At 40.2% G+C, this 19,749-nt stretch overlaps 1 protein-coding gene and 1 non-coding gene across 4 annotated transcripts in view; one reads left to right on the forward strand and one right to left on the reverse strand.

Moving 5' to 3' along the window:
* Positions 1-19,749, forward strand: part of ZNF366 (zinc finger protein 366) — a 68,619-nt gene that overhangs the window by 20,890 nt on the left and 27,980 nt on the right. The gene's annotated exons all lie outside the window — the stretch shown is intronic.
* On the reverse strand, positions 12,776-12,838 carry LOC130021863 (small nucleolar RNA SNORD43). Its single transcript, XR_008792212.1, has one exon. It is a non-coding gene; the product is annotated as a small nucleolar RNA SNORD43 (small nucleolar RNA).

Below are 19,749 nucleotides of genomic sequence, written 5' to 3' on the forward strand. Positions count from 1 at the left end.
ACTGTATAGTACAGGTGAGAAACAGAGAGGAAGCCTGTAAGAGTAACATGCAGAGCACTTGGGAAATGTGGACAAAATGCAGCCGGAGAAATGAATGTTGAGCTTGAAGTCATGTTTGTAATTTGAACTTTTTCCTGAAATCAGTGGGAAGCTATTGGAGACCTTCAAGTGAAGAATGACATGGTCCTGTGTGTCTACTGAGCAGCTACTATGGCTACTTCATGAAGAATAAATTATGGGCATGGGAGCAAGAGTGATGCAGAAGGAAAATAGAACGACTCAAATGTGATCATAGTTACTTATACCAGGTGATAGATATTATGATGTGGATAAATATAGGATTCTGAGCTATAACAGAAAGTATGGCTTAGTATTGGGTAGGCTGTGATGTTTGGTGGGGACCTAGTGCTTGGTTTAAAATACTTGCACAGGGCTGGAGACAGAGCCCAATAGACTGGAGCATATACTTTGCATGCAGGAGGACTGGATTCAATACACACCATTTCATAACCCCACGTCACCACCAGGAGTAACCTCCTGAGCAGCACGGGGCATGACCATGAAATCAAACCAAAACAAAAACAAAAAATAAAATACTTGTACAAGTGGATGTAAGACCTACAAGTAGGGGTACTTCTAAGATTCACATACTTGTATTAGCTAAACAATGGGGGAAGTTAGAAATGTATTTTTTCTATAAATATTTGAAAATTAGCTTGTGGAGTTCATGCCCAATTCAATTAGCTAATCAGTGGCTGAATAAATAGCAGTACTCCTACATAAAAAAAAGAAAATTAGCTTGACAACAGGATGAGAAAATTCGTATCCAGCCTCTTATGAAGGAAAGAGTGGAATAAATTTCCTTACCCAGTGCTCTCCAATGCCCTCCATCCCCCTGCCCAGGACTTGGTTATAACAATTTGACAGACTCCATTGCAGACATAATCTCTAACCCAATGTGGGCCAAAGAAAACATGATATAATGGGAGACACATATACCATATGTATACCATAGTGCAGAGAAGAACTCTGAACCATCAAAGCAACCAGAGATTATAAATCCATGTGCAAAACACTGGAAATACAGGTCCTTCTATAGCATTGCTAAAGACCTTCAATAAATTCTCTTACACTTAAAATCGCATACTTTGTCATTACTGATTTCAAAATCCCGTCCCCCTCCTTGAATACTGTATATGTTCCATAGTATAGATGGGAAAGTTGACTTGAGCATCAAGAAAGTGCAATTTTCACATTGGTGAAGGATCTTGTGCACTTGGTGGTGGTAAGGTACAGTAACTTTGTACATCAAAGCCTTTGGCATTGTGGATGGAAGTGGAGGGCATATTGTTAAAGGAAATAAGTCAGAGGGAAAAAGACAAATACCGGATGATCTCACTCATCTGTGGTATACAGAGAAACAAAGCAAGGGACTAGACAGTATCAAACGATGACAACATTTGGCCTTGCATTACAAAACTGAGACTACTAGCGGGGGGGGGGGGGCGGGCAGTGGAGGAAGAATTAAGAAGTGGACTACAGTTACATGGTTACATAAGGATTGTGGCAGAGGGTCTGGGGGCTTTGGTGGTGGTGGGGTGCAGTGCCTTTGTATATCAAACACATAAACACTAGCACTATTATAACCATATTGCTCAAACCATAATAAAATAAACAAATGGAAAGAAAAAAGAAATCAAATAATTGCAGATAATGACATGTACATGGAGGTTGAATTTAAAAATGTGATATAAGAAAAAACATAGGTACTAATACTATTGTAAATAATATTATCTAAACTATACCAATAATATTTTAATGAAATCAAATTATTTTATAAAAGAACATTCAATTCTTATAGATTACTAAAGTGGAATGCAGCTCCAGGCAATAAATACTCATCATCTTTTAAATATTTTTTATGTTTGGTGGTCACATGACTTTGCCCTCTGGTCCTCCCCTTGATACAGGTTTAGGAATACTATTTTATATTCCATGAATAAAGGAGAACTCCAAGTTCCCCAAGCCAAATGAGGGCCAGGGGGGCCTGGTGAATTATACCGCAAAGCACAGAGCCAACACACGGCTTCAGGTGCCCAGCCCACAAGCTGCTTCTTTTTTATGTCACTAAGCCTACATGCCAGGAAGATAAGCATGGGCAGAGAAAAGGACTCAGAAAGAATGTGACCTCAAAGGTCAGGAGGCCCTGGGTTGGGACACACAATGGGGACCTGAGGACAGGTCTTCCTTGTCTTCCTCAGTTTCCTGAGCACTGTCTGAATTTCTGATGTGATACTTTGCCCCAGTTTGATGAGATCTCTGCTCTTCTTCTGTTCACTCCTTGACCTCTAAATCTCATGAGGAGGTTGGTCTCTTACCTCTAGTTATCATTCATGAGATGGAATTAATAGTACTGTGAGGAAACAAGACCAAGGCTGGAGGGAGAGATACTTGCAAACCACCTTTTCTAACAAGCTTGGATTTTTATGGCTCTCAGGCCATTGGGGACCTGATTTCTCTCTCTCACTTCCACTGACAGAGGAGTCACTCACATCCACTCCCAGAGACGGCTGCTAATGTCTGCATGAAATGGTGTCTGCAAAGAAAGAGAGCAGGACTCAGTTTGAGAATATTTTCCTTTTGCATTTTTTATCAGCCAAAGGAGTACTGAGTTTAGGGTACCAACATATGGCATAAATGTTAATTTTAAAGAAGATTTGGCACACTCAGCATGCTAAACGATGCCACTTTCTACACATGCCATAATCGGCTTTAGCGGAGGCAATCCAGTGCCAGATTTTCTTAAATGTCAGGCATTTTAAGGAACGATTTATCCGAATTTAAAATAACATACACACAAAAGGAAAAAAAAACACTGCTGAGATGTTCCTAAATAAATATGAACCCTGGGAAAAACAAGGCAACAGCTGGCCAGAGGCCATGGTGAAGCTTTGGTTGACCAGCAAACATAAGCTGAGAGTTGTTTTAACTTCTAGACACTGTATGAAATCACATAGTGCAACTATCAGATATTGCAGAGCTACAAAGAATGTCTGAATCTTTAGTGTGGGATGAGCTTTGTTGCTTTTCCCTGTGAATTCTCCCCATGTATTCACAGTACTCATTCTTACTACTAAGTCACATGGACAGATGAGAATTATTAGGAGAAAAGGATTTGTTCTGTGTTCCAGTTTATCATGCGGTCAGAGCAATTTGGTAGTAAGAGATATTAAGCCTGAGCCATATCTTTGCTATGTAATAAGTTTCCCTTAGAAGATATGTGTTTAGGTTATAAAGTTCACAACATGTTTATACCTGACTCTCAGCTCCACTGGCTCACTGTCATCCATATGCACTTAGGGATTTCTTTTGAGGTCATCATCTGCACAATATTTCTCAACTGGGGATCATACGGTCCTTTATGGGCTCCCAGGATGTTATAAGGGAGTCAGAGCTGAAAATTGCAGAAGTGCAGGGCCATGGCATGAGACTAGAGAACCAGCCAGTGAGTTAGGGTTGAGGCACAAGAACAAAACAAATTTGGAAGGGGGCCACTGTGGGAAAAAGATTAGGAAATACTGAGCTACAGAACCAATCAAATGTTACCTTTAAGAGGGTTTTGTTGGGGCTGGACCAATAGTACAGTGGGTAATGTGCTTGCCTTGTATGCAGCCTACCTAAGTTTGATCCCCATCATCCCATACTGGTCCCCAGAGCACCACCAGGAGTGATTCCTGAGAGCAGAGCCAGGAGTAGGTCCTGCGCACGAGCAGGTGTGGCTCAAACGCCAAACAAATGAGAAGAGGACTCAGTCTCTTCTGTCTGGCTTTTGTGAGTTTGAATTCAGATTTCCAGTTATCCACAGATCTCTGTTACAGGGAGAAAGCTGAAGGTATTCCTCTGAGTGAATGCAAAGAAAGGGCGAAGGCTGACAGAGACGGTCTAGTCAAGGCAACCCAGTAGGAAGAAATACATGGTCTGAGGTTCCACTTACTTGGGTGTTAAATCTTTAAAACTCCCATATCTTTCCTATACTTTCTTTGGCATGGAAACATTAACAAAATCTAAAGAAGATGATTTCCGAAACTCTTTTCCATGTTTCAAACATGCTATTTATTTTATGAGGTTTTTGTGGATGCTATATGTTTTAAAGGGCATAAAAGTGTTTAAGTTGAGAATAACTCAGTCTAAGTCAGCACAAAATTGATTTTCATTATTTCATTACTGGATGAAGTTTAAGAGCTTAATTTATCTCAGGTAGAAAGTGAAAGAATTCCTAGAAGGTAAAAAAGATATATTTAAAAACATGAGTAATTTAAGTCAGCTTTGCCTTTTTTGAAAATCAATTTAGTGAGTTAAATTATGATTTGAAAAATTATATCCTTTATTTAGCAATTCTATTTCTGGAGAATTTAATCCAAGGAAATGATGGTGATTCAACCAAGATTTATGTACGGAGTTGTGTGCTGTGGTACTATTTGTTTATTGCAAAGATAAGTAAAGAGTCGTCTGTAAAGGAAAATATATGATGCTTGTAATAAAAGACTTAAAAGAAGCCAAAATACTAGCAGTTGCTATTATTATTTCATGTCATTCTCTAAACATCTCAGCATTTAATTTTAAAAAGATAGAAAATTTGTATTATTGAAGGTCATTAAAAATAGATTTTGTGGAGCAGCTCATCTCATCTAATTTTGGTGTTAGCTCAGTCTTTGAATTCATCTTGATTCACAGCCAGCTAATCTCAGCTGCATTTCTTCTTGTTCTTCTACAAAACATGACACTGTGTGGGCTTTGTATTGGCCAGTAGCCTAGACTGCACCAGAGCTGAGTCACCTCTGGTGCAATCAGTTGTAAGGTGGCCACATATGGTGCTAGTTCTTCTAGAATAGTCCACACACTGTTCCTTTATATGAAATTCACATGGTGTGAATTGGGACTAAATCCATTTTTCTTAGTTCAGGATATACCAGCAGGCATGCTTGCTTGATTCTCCCGAAGAAATCCCACAGCATGAGCAGCCTCCACTCCTGTTAAATTTCCCACTAATGCCTATGCAATAGCTGTTACTCTGAGATCTGAATGTTTTAGAAATTATACTAATTTCCTAAACTTTACATTGAGGTTTTTCATATTCTCATCTGTTTGTCATAAGTGGATCCAAATATGTTACCTCTTACCAGGTGAGACTCAATAGAACATTTTAAAATTACTTTTTGCTATTGTTTTGTTACTTGTTTGTTTAAATTCATTTCATTCTTAAATTAACTTCACTATTTTCAACCAGCACAAAGAAGAATACAGTGAAGGGGCTGTTTCCAAAATGATGTTATCAGCTGTGCCCTTTTTATAAGAATGCCAGAGGTGGTAAATGATCTAACAGAACTGACTTATTTCTGAGAGAGGCACTGTAGTTTGAGAGATGGTTAGACAAAGATAACTCATAATCAGGAAAAATCAACAGGCTCCAAGGAACAGAAAATAGATCATGGAAAAACTCTTAGAAGAACTCTTTTTTTCACCCTCAACCCTTCCAAGAAAACAGTTCTTTTCTCAGAATCTTCTGGATTTGGTCTAGCTTTCACTCTCAGAAAGACATGTCAATGACTTAATTCACTTTTTTCCTTGCTAGCGCATCAGTTTGTCACACAATTTTCATTCAATTTAGAGCCATCATTTCTGCACAGTATTATTTTAATTTAGAAATGACCTTCACACTTTGGTTTCACTCTATTCATAAACTGTCATTTGCTACAGAATCTATTTCATAAATGGATTTTCCCCCCTCTTTTGTGATTTTACCACAGATGAGACTCAGGCTTTGTATAGCTAATTCTAGATACTGTTATACAACAACCAGTGTGATGTTTCCAAGTTTCTGTCTACATAGATTTTCTTCCCTTTGTCCAAGTTCTCAGAATTGAAATCTTGGCTCTATGTTTATATGTCATTCTCAAACATTTGAAATCTACAAACACTGTCAAACACACTGTCCTCCCGTTGTTCATTGATTTGCTCAAGCGGGCAAATCAATGAACAAAGTAACATCTCCATTTTGAGACTTGTTGTTACTGTGTTTGGCATATTGAATACATCACGGGTAGCTTGCCAGGCTTCGCCATGCGGGCGAGACACTCTCGGTAGCTTGCCAGGCTCTCCGAGAGGGGCGGAGGAATCGAACCTGGCTCAGCTAGGCTGGCTGCGTGCAAGGCAAACGCCCTACTGCTGTGCTATCAATTCAGTCTAATCCTTGCCTCCAACTACCTTTCTCTTCAGTCATCTGAACTGTTTCAGGCAGTTCTAAGTTTATAGACAAATCATGAAATCCTATGTGTGAGTATGTACACAGGCACAACCTATACCCAAAACTTAAATACTCTAGAAAAGATCCTTATGTTTTGTCTCAACACCATACAACCAGTAAGATACTACTAGTACATGAGAACTGTGTCTCATGTTACTTGAAAGTAACCAAAAATGCTTTATTCCTTCTGTTGTCATTAAATTATTCTTGTGCTCTTATGACTTTGTTTAATTTTCTGCTTTAGTCACTTTTGTGATTTGTAGATGCTTATGGATTCTTAAAAAGACTATTTCTACACTGCAAGCTTGCAGGTTACCTTTTCATTTTATTTTTCCAGGTTACCTTTTAGTTTTTAATTTTATAATTTGTGTTATATGGAATAGTCCTCCTTATGTAATCAAGAGATTAGACTTCCCTAGTCCTCAACTTTTAGTCTAAACTTTTGAAAGCTCACAGATAGAGGCAAAGACACAGCAATGAGTTGGAGCTTTGCACAAAGCTGACCGGTGTTCCCCAGCATGATGGTAAATTCTAGCCTGCAGAGGCTGAGATCTGGGAGAATGAACTAGAACACTATTCTCATCCCAAGGAGAAAGAACTCATTCTGAAACTAGAGGAACAGAGGAAGGCAATCTCTCTGGAGGAACAAAGAGTACAGCAATGGTGATGTCACATCTGTGTGTGCTTTTAAGAGTCACTGATGTGACTGGGAATTGAATCAGTATTCTGTAACCTTTCCCAGATTCCTGAGCCTTAGGCTGATAGCAGGGGATTTTGGGAGACATGACCCATCTGAGTGATTCAGTAGCCAGGGTCCCCTGGGTGCAGAGGAACTGTTTCAGTGGCAAGGAGGTGAACAGGCCTGCACACCACAGCTGTTGGAGATACAGGGTGTCCCCTGCATCTCACCAAGTTTCCTCCCTTCGCTAGGATCTTTCACATCCTCCATCAGATCTGATTATTACAGTAACCATGTAGAGCTTGGAGGGTACATCAAGATTCCCTATTCTTCTTTTTCCACAGAGCATAAGTAAACAGAATTTCACATTTAATTGACCTTCCAAACCCACTTAGCAAGTGAGTTAGGAAACAGAATGAGGCATGCGTTCCATGCAAATGAGGCAGAGAGGTCGAAGTGAAAGAGAACAGAGATGTCGGATCTGTCTTGAAGGAAGCACTTATGCAACCTCTCTCTTGCTCTCTGACTTCAGACAAGTCGTCTACCTTTCTGATCTATTTATCATCCATTAAGTGGATAAGTACCTAGCTTGTAGGATTATGTGGGAACAAAACGGTATAATGCAATGCTATCTTCTACATTTTTTCCTTGGTTGGTGTTGTGTGTTTCGGAGTACCATTTTGAAATGTGAGTATAGACACAGAAGAAGGGAGAGAGCAGGGAGAATCACTCTTCAGGGCATGGTGTGGAGTTCATGCTCCAGAAATCATGCCCCTCCTCCAGCAGGCCCATTAATAGATTCTTGAGAGCTAAAACGCATTCAGAAACTTTCCTCTGAAGAGTCCTTGTGAGGTTCTAATCCCACTCATCCAAAGCCCTTTCCCATCAGCACAGTCAGTGTTGCTGGTGCTAAGAAATGTGATGCATTTTCAAAGCTTGATTATTTATCCAACAGGTCACTGAGTATTTACAACAGCTCATGTGTAAATCTTGAAAGGGGGTTACTGAAAAAAAGAGTTCAGCAGTAAGTTTCTACAGAGTTGGCTGTTATGGATGAAGAGAAGGATTTAGCAAACTACAGCCCCAAGGTCCCATCCAGGCTACCCAGAACCTTCCCCACTACTCCCACATTTGAGTAAATAAATTCTACTGGAACACAGTCAGTCATAGGCTTACATGGCACAGCAGGGTTGAGACCTTGCCAAAAAGACTATAGGTCTCACAAAGCCCAAAATGTGGGATTTCTGACTCGATGGTGAAAGTTCTCCACGGGTGTCCAAGAGCTGCTCCTTTTAGACAACTTGGCTTAGATAAATCACTTATCCTCACTGTGCCTCAAACTCCATATGTATACAACCATAATAACAATAGTAATAAAAGGAATTAGTCCGTGTAAAAACTTGCATATAATAAGTTCACTGTTAATAATAACTATTATTACTATCACTGGAGCAATAGCACAGCTGTAGGGCATTTGCCTTCCGAGCAGCCAGCCTGGCTGAGCTGGGTTCGATTCCTCTGCCCCTCTTGGAGAGCCGAGAGTATTTTGCCTGCATGGCAAAGCCTGGCAAGCTACCTGTGACATATTCGATATGCCAAACACAGTAACAAGAAGTCTCGAAAAATGGAGATGTTACTGGGCCCGCTTGAGCAAAATCGATGAACAAAGGGAGGACAGTGTTTGTTTGTTTGTTGCTTTTCAGCAAAGCCCACTGCCTAAAATGCATCCTGATCCAGTAACAGAAATCTGTTTGTTCAACCCCAGATTCAAAGGTTCCCCCTGCAGATATCAATGGTGACTAAAATAGTTATCCATTCCTGCCACTGACATGTTTTCTTAAAGATTGGCCATTTCAATGCCATTAGTGCAGTTTCCAGGTATTTTAAGAGCATACTTCACATTTTCTACACACTTAATGTAGACATTTGGATGAGTGTCATTGAATATGACAATATTCCGATAGTCTGTGTACCCTATATGGGAGAGGGAGAATTGAATGAGGCATTTTGTTGGAATTAAATGTCAAGAATGCCAGCTGCTTCTTTCTAAAAATATGAGCTAGATATTCTAAAAGGTGTGAACCATCAATCAAAGCACAAGAGAGTCTTGCATTTAGCTGTTTATTGTTAGAAGCTTAAAGATTTTTTTCAAGGAAAACCATCCTTGACAAATGGTATTGAACACCATTAATAAATCTTAAGAAAAAAAAAGAAGAAAGAAAGGAATAAAAAAAGAAGGTAGTTCTATTTTGCTTATAAACTAGAGTGGGAAATGTTTCTCAATGTAAAGAAGAAGTCTTATCTTAGAGTCCAATCAGAAAATGAGGTGATTTCCAAGAGAGAAGTGAGAAAAAAAATCCCACAGCTCAACCTTTAAGAAGCATTGTAGTTATGAAAGAGAGATAACCTTCTCAGCCTCTTCCTCATTGCCAGCCCTCGTAGATTACAAAAAACAAAACATGATAGACCTAGGATATGTCAAATCTCTAACCTAGTCTCTTAACAGGTGGCTAGAGTAGGGGGTAAGACCAGGAGGAAAGGGTGAATAGGGTGGAAGACTTGGAGGAAACAAAGGAATGGGAAGGACTTAGAAGTTTAAAATTCACATGAGTTTTAGTACACAAATAATGCCCTGGTACTCCTCACCACATGCCCTGCCACCACGATGTGTTACATAGACTGGATCCAAGATGGTTCCCTTCCTAGATTACCTGGGTCCCAGTATTAGCAGGAAAAGAATCTGCCCCACACCTCCATAGCTCCTTACTATTGTGGGTGGAAAGGAGGTGGCAAGGATGGTGGAAAGGATGTGGAAAAGGGGGATACGTCACCAGGACTCTTCCATCAGAGACTATTCACCATCTTGGCCCTGCCCACATTGCCTTTGTTGTATGACTCAGTTATTTATGTTCAAGAAAGCGTTATCAGGCACCTTCCTAAAGTAATTCTTAACCCTCGGTGACCATGAGGATTACTTACAGAGCTCTTAAAAATACACTGATGCCTATACTCCAACTCCAGAGGCCCTGAAGGAATTTACATATGGGGAGGATTTGAAGCATTGCATGCACTCTCCCTTTCTCTCTATTTTTTCCCAATGTGGAGGGAATTGTTATGTTTAAAACTTCCCATGTGATTCTAATGTGTTGACCTAGTTTGAGAGGGACACTTCTCCAGGTGAGTACAATAATGAAAGTATCTGCTTTTCTGAACATTTCAATCTTGTTGGAAACAACAGAGTATATGAATGAATGAATGAATGAATGAGATATTTTCTGATCTTATTTCCAAGAAAATGAAGGATGATAAAAGAATGAGTTGAAGGATGGAGAAATGGGCCATTTGATTTTTGCAACTTTAGAGTGGGTAGGACATCATTAAAAATTTCTACAATGGTGAGCTCTGCTGGCTCCCAGGGAGTATCAAGGCCATGCACGGAGGCCTTGCTCCTGGTCCAAGACTACTGCTGTTACTGTGCTCCCTGATCCCCTGTTCTACAGGCAGAAGAAACATGAGGTGCTGACTGAACAATCCAGACCAACCACTGCAACAGAAATTACGTCACAGACCATACCTAATCCTGAGTGGTTAGTTCCAGAATGCAACTAGTTTCCACCTTTTCCTCTCACTTCTATGAAATGACCAACCTCCCCCCAAACTTCCCAGAAGTGATATCTTCTTGTCAGCATCCTTTATTGAATGCAATGTGCTGACTTGTAATAATAACTGTAAAGACAGATCATGCACAGTCCTGTGGCAGGATACTTTCTCATTAAACCCACTGTTGAAGTGGGCATTATTAGTCTCATTTCATAAATGTGGAGACTAAGACTCTAAGCCATTAAGAGAATTATAATATGGCTTACTTTTTTAATCCATTTAATTGTTTTATGATGACCACCAGCGGTTCTGGGGGTGGATGGTGGTGACTGGGTCCTTCCCCACCATACTTGACTCAGTGATTCAGACCAGATAGTTCCATGTAATACTCTCGCAGTGTTTGGCTTGGTGAAGCCCATAGCTGGTGGTACGCAGGGTGACTCAATTCTAGAGACTAAATTCAAGGCCATGCTCATGCTAGGTCTGTGAGCTACCACATAAGATACCTCCTCAGCTCTGGCTTTCACTTTAGATTGTTTAGGTGTTCTCCCGCTGAGATTCTGTGAACCAATAATCTCAGCTCATTTCCTCAACTAGGTAGCAAATGCTCTGAGAAAAGACATATGGCATATTAGACACCTCACAAAAGATTCTTCTCTTTCACCCTTAATGGGTCTCACTTATGAGGAGCAATGGACATACCAGAGAGCCATGCCTTCTGGTTACTCCTGCACCTTGGAGCCCTTGAAGACCTAGGGAAGCCTTCCAGGCCTGCCAGTTTCAGTTGCTGTTCATTAGTTTTGTTTTGTTGGAGCAAAAATACTCTGTCTATTTTCCTCAAGACTCCTCAAGACTCTCTGTTGGGGTTCATATCAAGCAGTTCTGAGACACCTCTGAGGATCCCAAACAACACAGAGGCATTTAGAAATGGATTCTGTAGACATCTATTCCTAAGGTCTTTCCTATGAAAAATACAAAAGAAAATAATATGTTTACAATTCCTGTTGCGATAGCACAGCGGGTAGGGCGTTTGCCTTGCACGCAGCCAACATGGCTGACCCGAGTTCGATTCCTCCGCCCCTCTCGGAGAGCCCGGCAAGCTACCGAGAGTATCTCCCCCGCTCGGCAGAGCCTGGCAAGCTCCCCGTGATGTATTCGATATGCCAAACACAGTAACAACAAAAAATCTCCAATGGAGACGTTACTGGGCCCGCTCGAGCAAATCGATGAACAATGGGAGGACAGTGACAGTGACAGTAACAATTCCTGTCATTTGTTTTGCTAATTAAAAATTTAAACCTGAAATTAAAATATTAAATAGCAAAGTTATTGCAATTCCAAGACTAGGGTTGTTATTCAGAAAAAGAAACATTGTGCTCACATTATAAGAAATTAGGTATGAAAACTTTTAAGAGTATCTCATATTTTTATTCAGCTTTTTGAGGTATAGGGTATCCTCATATCAGGAGATCTATCACCCCATATATTTTCTCCTTTGTATTTGAGAACATAGAATGTACACTATATTAGCAAAGTTCAATAATATCATAATATCATAGTAGTTATCGATAATATTATAATAGTTATCAATTATAGTCACTAGGTTATACATTAAACCCTCAGATATTATAACTGAAAATTTGTAATATTTTACTTTGGGTAGGTGGTGCTCATATAATCATATGGTGCTAGGATTGAACCCAGAAGTCCCTGCTTGCAAAACATATACTCGTTACTTTAAAATTTATCTGGCCCAGAAATGTTGTAATCTTTCACAGACCTGTCTCAATTTTCCCAACCGCAGCCCCTGGCAATCACTTTCTACTCTTCCACATATGATACCATGCAATATTGTCTTTTTTCTGGCTATGTCACCTAACATAACATCTTCGAGGTTCATCCAAGTTGTTACAAGCATCAGGGTTTTACTCTTTATTCTTTTGTAAGGCTGAAAAATATTCCATTGTGTGTATAGTTACAGATATACAAACGCACACATTTTCTTGATTCATGCACCTGTTGACAGATGGTTAAGCTATTCCCATGCCTTGGCTACTGTGACTAAGGCTGCAAAGAGCATGGAGTACAGATATCTTTTTTTAAATAGTCAATTTTGTCCCAATTGATTATGTACCTAGAAGTGGAGTTGCTGGATCTCATGGCAGTTATATTTTTATTGAAAATTATTTTTCCAAGCCAGAACATGATAATTAGCATGCAGTTTCTGTCTACTTGCCAATAAATTTATCATCTGTAGTATTTATAATTTTAATTCCTTGGGGAACCCCTATATTATATTTCTATAATGACTATATCCCCATTTTCCTAATAAAAACATGCAAAGAATGTATTGATTTTGATAAAAGAGAATTGCATGTGGTTTGTGAGAGTTGTGATGTATGTGTGAAACAGAGGGAAAGAAAATAAGAATATGGGGCCAGAGAGATAGCATAGGCGTTAAGGCATTTCCCATGCATTTAGCCAACCTGGTTCAATCCCTGGTACTATTTATATTCCCATGAGCATTTCCAAGAATAATTTCTGAGCACAGAGCCAGGAGTAAGCCCTGAGCACAACTGAGTGCCTCCCGATAAATTTGATAATCTGAATGTATTAATATTTAAACAAAAAATAATGCAGAAAATGGAAAAGTTGTAATAGCCTTCACTTGTTAATCTGGTGATTTTCACAGTTGAGATACCTGAGGAAGGACAAAGAACACTCCAAATATAAGCTGGGTGTTTTTTTTCCATTTCATAGGAGAGTAATTGAACACTTGGAGGTTAGTCAACGGCAGCAATTTCTTCCTTCTTTCCTTTCTTTGCCTATAAGGAGACTTTTAGATTGGGCTCCACTTACTGCAGCCTTCAAACTCTTCAACTCAATTAAAAGCTAAAAACAGTCACACCTTTTAACTACCCTTTGTAGTGTTTCTAAGATATATTCTGAGAGCAAGAACTGGGTGACCAAAAGTCCTTATCTCACATCCTTTTGACATCAAACCTTCTATATAAGGGTGTGGAGGTTGATCTCAAATCCTAATAAATTCTCTACCAACAATGTGCCATCCAAAAGGATGGTCAAAGCAAGAGTGATGCTTCAGATTTCTTTCCATGGCAAGTTCATTTCTACTATTTCTGATCTGTCCAGCAATGGTCCAATTTTCTTACCAGTTAGAAATACAACTGACATTTGTGTGTGCTCTTCAACCCACAGATGTTTAAAAAGACAGGCAAAATAACACATAATAAGCGAATCCCAAGAAAGCCACGAATAACACATAAGTTTTGTATTGAGTAGTTTCATATGGTGATCCTTTCTGTGCAGACTACAATGAGAGAATGAATTCAGAACTAAAGTAACTTTATATGCTGGTTGGGGAAACAAAGACTAACCATGAAACAGTAAGAGTGCAATGGAGGAAAATGCTGCGTGTACCATGGGCTCAGTGGGAAGAGGCAATAGCATTTGAAAGAATGGGGAGATCATTGGATGTAAGAATAGGGAGGAAAGACTACCACAAAGAAGCTGAACGTTTATGAGAATTTTATGAGAACTTAGATTTCTGGATAGTCTACCATGCTAAACAAAGGCAAAGACATAGGGAATGTTCAGTGTTAGGGAAAAGTTAAAGACTGGTCTGACTGAGATTGAGAGGATTTTAGAAAGAATGGGAAATAGTTGAACCTGCTGTATCAAGGACTTTAGAAGTTTGGGAGAGGAATTTTCATTTCATTTGTACTGTTTTTTGCTTGAGGATTGTGTTTAGCTACAAGGCACAAAATTTTGCTGCACTTTCTGAGCCAAGGAAAGCACTGCTTTCTCACATAATCAGGATCCTAGCACCACTTGATACAGGAGGACCCCACTGATACATCCCCTGCTACCATACAGACTGAGGAGTGTGGTATTAACCAGGTCTCCTGTTCTACAGCCAGCTCCATAGTCACATTAGGGTAGAAAAAAAGGATAGGAAAGTGTAGTGCAGGTGGTTTCTAGATTAACAATGAATAAGTTTCATCACAAATGCCAAGTGCCTTTTATGTCCCTCCCACTGTCCACAACTGGGACATATGGCAGCCCCTCACTGAAAGGATATTGAAAAGTGAGTGTCTTTGCTAAACACATTGTTAGCACAAGAAAAATCATGGAGAACGGAGTAAATATTCCCCCCCCCCACTTCCTAATTTAAGGGAATGATGGCCTTTTAGAAGACAAGTTCTGCATTCCAGATTCAAGGGCTTTTGAAGGAAGATGTAGAAAGATCTGAAAAAGTAGATGAAATTTGCTGAAAGGTACCTAGTCATGAAGGAGTTGGCCCCAAAACTATAATCCTAGAAGGGGAGAATTGGTTACTTCTGACAACAATTTTGTAATAACTACCCAACTGTGAATAGTTAAGATAGAAGATGTTGAAAATTGTTTCTTGGCCCTTTACTATTTTTTCCCCTATGTATAACATTTGGTCTAGATGGAAAAGCACTTATTAGAAAGGTAAAGAAAACTATTGTCATTAGATTGAGACAAGAAACAAATCTTAGATTATTATTACATCTAAGCTACCAAGCACCTGGCAGAAAAGGAGGTATGAGGTGTGCTTCCTCAGGGAATTTGAGCCTGAATGTGCACCTGGGAATGTGAGCTCTGGATTGAGGGGTCACAAACACTACACAACCCACAGCAGACCATCGGACTCCTTCTAGAGTACATCTGGGCTTAAAAAGCAAGACAAATCATTCTAAAAACAAGTTATGTTCTTTGGACAAGTAATCGCAAACAAACAACTCTCCAAAGAAGCATTCTGGCTCTTAGGAGGGGAGAAGAGAATAGAAAGAAATTCAAAGTACTTTTTTTCCTTTGGGGCTCTATCTACCAAATATTGTTTGTCAAAAATAAATGCCATTGCTTAAAAATGGAATAAAATAATTCTACACTAAAAAAAATTGTAACTCAAAAACATAGTACTTAAAAATGCTCATTAAATGGAGGTCACTGTACAGTATGACAGGGTCCAGGGCTGTGAGGGGAGATAGATTGCTGCGATTGTCTGGGGAAAGCTACCCCCCGCCCCAAAGAGAGCATCCGGAGAGCAAGCGGAGTATTGAGAGGAGGGGGACTGAGTCCTTCAGGGCTGAGGTTGCATGGTGCTTTGACAGTTTAGGATTCCGCAGTGCCAGAAGAAGTTCTGGACTTTTCTTTCAGCCTGAAAACAACTTCTAAGCAACCTCATTATTGTAGGATCCTGCGGGGAGAACAAGACATTATGCCCCAATTAGAAGGACTTACCTTACTGCCCCAAGTTCCTTCAGCACTGAGTGAGGAACCAAGGAAGAATTAGGAATGGGTAGAACAAAGAAAATAGATTTATGTGCAGTAATTACAGTGACTCTAAACCAGACTTATATGCCCCCGAATGTGCTTTTGACATAGATACTATTTTCTTTTTCTATTTCTTTCTTTCCTTCCTCTTTCTGTTGTTCCTTCTTTCTTTTCTTTCCATTTTGGGGACCACATCCAGTGTACTCAGGGATGCTTCTCACTCTGTGAGCAGGGCAAAACCATGCAGTGCTCTGAGAAACAGTCAGTGCCAGGGAATCAAACCTGGGCCTCCCACCTGTAAAGTATGCATTCATTTCATTGCGCTGTCTCCCCAGCTTACACCTAACTTTCTTCCTGAATTCAGTCAAAGGTCAGCACACTTGTTAAATCACCACCATCTTCCTCTATTCTACAGAACACACTGACACCACTCTCTAAGGCACAGGTTGGGGAAGGGGGATAGTTTTTCCACTCCCCTCACATTCACAGAATTCATTCATATTTCTCATGCTGTTCTGAGATTTTTTGTTTTTAAGAGTCTACTTTACCTGTGGTTTGTACTATTGTGGCGAGCTTAATGTCTCTACACGCACACACAAACACACGGAGAGAGAGAGAAGGAGGAGAAGAGAGAGAGACAGAGACAGAGAGACAGATAATGAGTTTTAGGGTCATACCTGGTGGTGCTTAGAGCTTACTCAAGGCTCTGTCTCAGGAATCACTCCTGGTGGAGCTTAAGGGAACCATCTATAGTGCCAATCTGGGTTGGTTGCATGTAAGACAACTAAGCACCCTACCCAAAGTACTAACTCTCCAGACACATTCATCTCCAAAGTTCCAGTGTCATCCTGTCACCCCTCTACTCTTTTCTTCCACCCTGTGTCCTTTTCCTCAAGATAACCACAGTAGTTATCCCCAAATCTAGGAGATGATTTTGTTCAAACGAAAGTTTTAATGATAAGAGAGAAGGTAAACAATATCTTGGAGAAAAAATAATTAGACAAATGTTCTGCTTCTAGTTTTTCCCTATTTAGCCAATCAACCCATTACTGGAAATTTCTATTATGTGGCATAGAGAATGTTTTTACCACATCTGTTAGTCTTTTCTCCCAGTGGTGGTTGTTTGAAGCTGACACTTGGTGTAATAAATGCTGCTATTCTGAGTGATAGCACAACGGTAGGGCATTTGCCTTGCATGCGACCGCCCTGGCCAACCCAGGTTCAATTCCTCCTCCCTTCTTGGAGAGCCTGGCAAGCTGCTGAGAGTACTTCACCCACACAGCAAAGCCTGGCAAGCTATCTGTGACGTATTGGATATGCCAAACACAGTAACAACAAGTCTCACAATGGAGACATTACTGGGCCCATTTGAGCAAACTGATGAACAACAGGAGGACAGTGGTACAGTGCTATTCTCGGCTTAAGCATAGAGAGGGCACAGAGGAGATACCTGAAGCAGTTTGCTTAATGAGTGCCCACTCAGACTCAAGTCTGAGTCTCTGAAGTTGCTTTAACTTATTCTTATCCCATCATGAGTCTGGGTTGTAAAGCTGCATGCCCAGATTCCAAACTAGGGTGAACTTGAGTAAAAGTTGGACCTAAAAATCAAGCAATCCAAGAAATCCTTTAAGAGAATTCTTCAGTGCTCAAAGGGAAAGCAATGCCAAGCCTAATCCAGATTGAATATTGCTTGAAAACAAGTATGAGCCTATACAAATATTTAAATAAACAAAAAAGTCTTGCACATGGCCAACCAAAGTTCAATCCTTGGCACCACATTCAGCCAGGTGGAAAGTGTATACAATTGCCTCTCCACCCAGGGAAATGAAAACTGCTTGTGCACCCCTATACACTACAATGGGAATAAGACTCCTGAAGTTGGTGACTCAGCAACTGGCCTCCCAGCTTGTCCCCAGCCATGTAGTCATTCTTCCTGAAGGTCACTGGTCCACTGTCCACTGTCCTCCCGTGGTTCATCAATTTGCTCATGCAGACCCAGTAACCTCTCCATTTTGAGACTTGTTGTTACTGTGTTTGGCATATTGAATATGTCACGGGAAGCTTGCCAGGCTTTGCTGTGCGGGCGAGATACTCTCGGTAGCTTGCTGGGCTCTCCGACAGGGGCGGAGGAATTGAACCCGGCTCAGCCGGGCTGGTTTTGTGGAAGACAAATGCCCTACCACTGTGCTATCGCTCCAACCCAAGGTCACTGGTATTACCAGAATTTTTTCTTTCCATAGATAAGGTATGTGAGCATTGGGTGCTATGTATACATCATATCAATATATATTATTTTTTTCAAGAAAGGTGTTAGCAAGAAAAATCAATAGATATGGTTGATATAAAGTAGATCAATAATAAAATCTTGAAATAAAGTGTAAAGGGATAAAAGGTAGCCAGGATGAAGAGTGATCACTCATTGGAAAGCAGAAATATAGCAGGAATTGGAATAGGCGTCTGTTAGAAGGATCATGGTAGAACTTGAAGTTGTTGAATATGAGAAATAGTTGTGATCTGCCCTTCTGGGTCATTGCTAGCTAGAACATATCCATTCTATTATGGTGACATATTTTTTTCAGAAGCTCATCCACACAAGAATTTTCATAGCCCTCACACAGTCATTTTTATAATGTTAGTGTACTGAGATATTCCACTATTCAGGTCAAATAAATATGGCAAACACTAGCCAAGGATCCTGAGCCACGATGGGCCATGATTTCTGAGGAATACTACCCTAGTCTTTGCTATACTTTAGATAAAACATCTCCTTCAGTGGAGATGTTCCCGGCAACTTACAGATGTAAGGTCATCTTGGGATGGAATGAGACAGTTATTCCTTCTTATGGGTAACACAAATTCTGTGTGAGATGTTTCAACAAGAGCAAGCTCAACAGTTTCTAACAAATAACTCCCCCCCCGTAATTATTGAATTCCATCCACATAAAAGGCACCATGTTTAGTTTCTAACTTTGTAATCAGATTCTGTGAGAACTATAAGACACCCCACCCCAACACACACCCACGAACACACAAAGTCCCTGGCAACGTGGGCCTATATCAAAAAGGGAGATATCAAACAAACATGAGAGACTTCAAAGAAGTGACTCAATTCTTCTAACTCTGATGGAAAAGAGAATTTCACTCTTAAGTCTTTACAAGGCCTCCGGAGATGGTTCTCTCTACCTCCCACCCCATAGGATCTTGGGAACGTCTGGCACACATATCAAAGAAAGGAGGCAGCTGGCTCTCAGACAGGCTTCATAGCAGAGCTGTTCCTGGTGAGACCCATAACTGAGATGTTGGCCCCTGGACTAGATGATGCATGTGTAAGAGTACTCAGCTAATCAGACTTCAGAGAAATGATGCACAAGAGCATTCACAAGGGGTAGGAGTATATTTTCTAATGACCAGCATTTGTCCACTGATGGGGAACTACTTTATATTTCAATAAGTGCTTGGGTCAAAAGAGATAACAGTGGGTGGAGCGCTTGCCCTGGGCTTGATCCCTGACATCCCATATGGTCCCCTGAGCACTGCCAGGAGTGGCTCCTGAGTGAAGAGGGTTAGATTTCAGGAGTAAGCCCTGAAAACAGCCAGATATGGTGCAAAAATAAACAAAAAGTGTTAGAGAAATTAGGAGATTGTTTACTGACTTGCAATGAGAGCCAAGGATTAAAAGATTTTGAGATATTATTTAATGTATTATTCTTACTCTGCAGTATTTTGTTGACTAGAATACATATATACAAAAAACCCAAAGTTAGATGACAACAACCAGATATCTGCCATACTCAGTCTCCCCTTAAATATAGTAGGAATTAATATCATCAAATTATTAAAACATTTT

This window comes from Sorex fumeus, unplaced genomic scaffold, assembly GCF_029834395.1.
Source record: "Sorex fumeus unplaced genomic scaffold, SorFum_2.1 ptg000018l, whole genome shotgun sequence".
NCBI lineage: Eukaryota > Metazoa > Chordata > Mammalia > Eulipotyphla > Soricidae > Sorex > Sorex fumeus.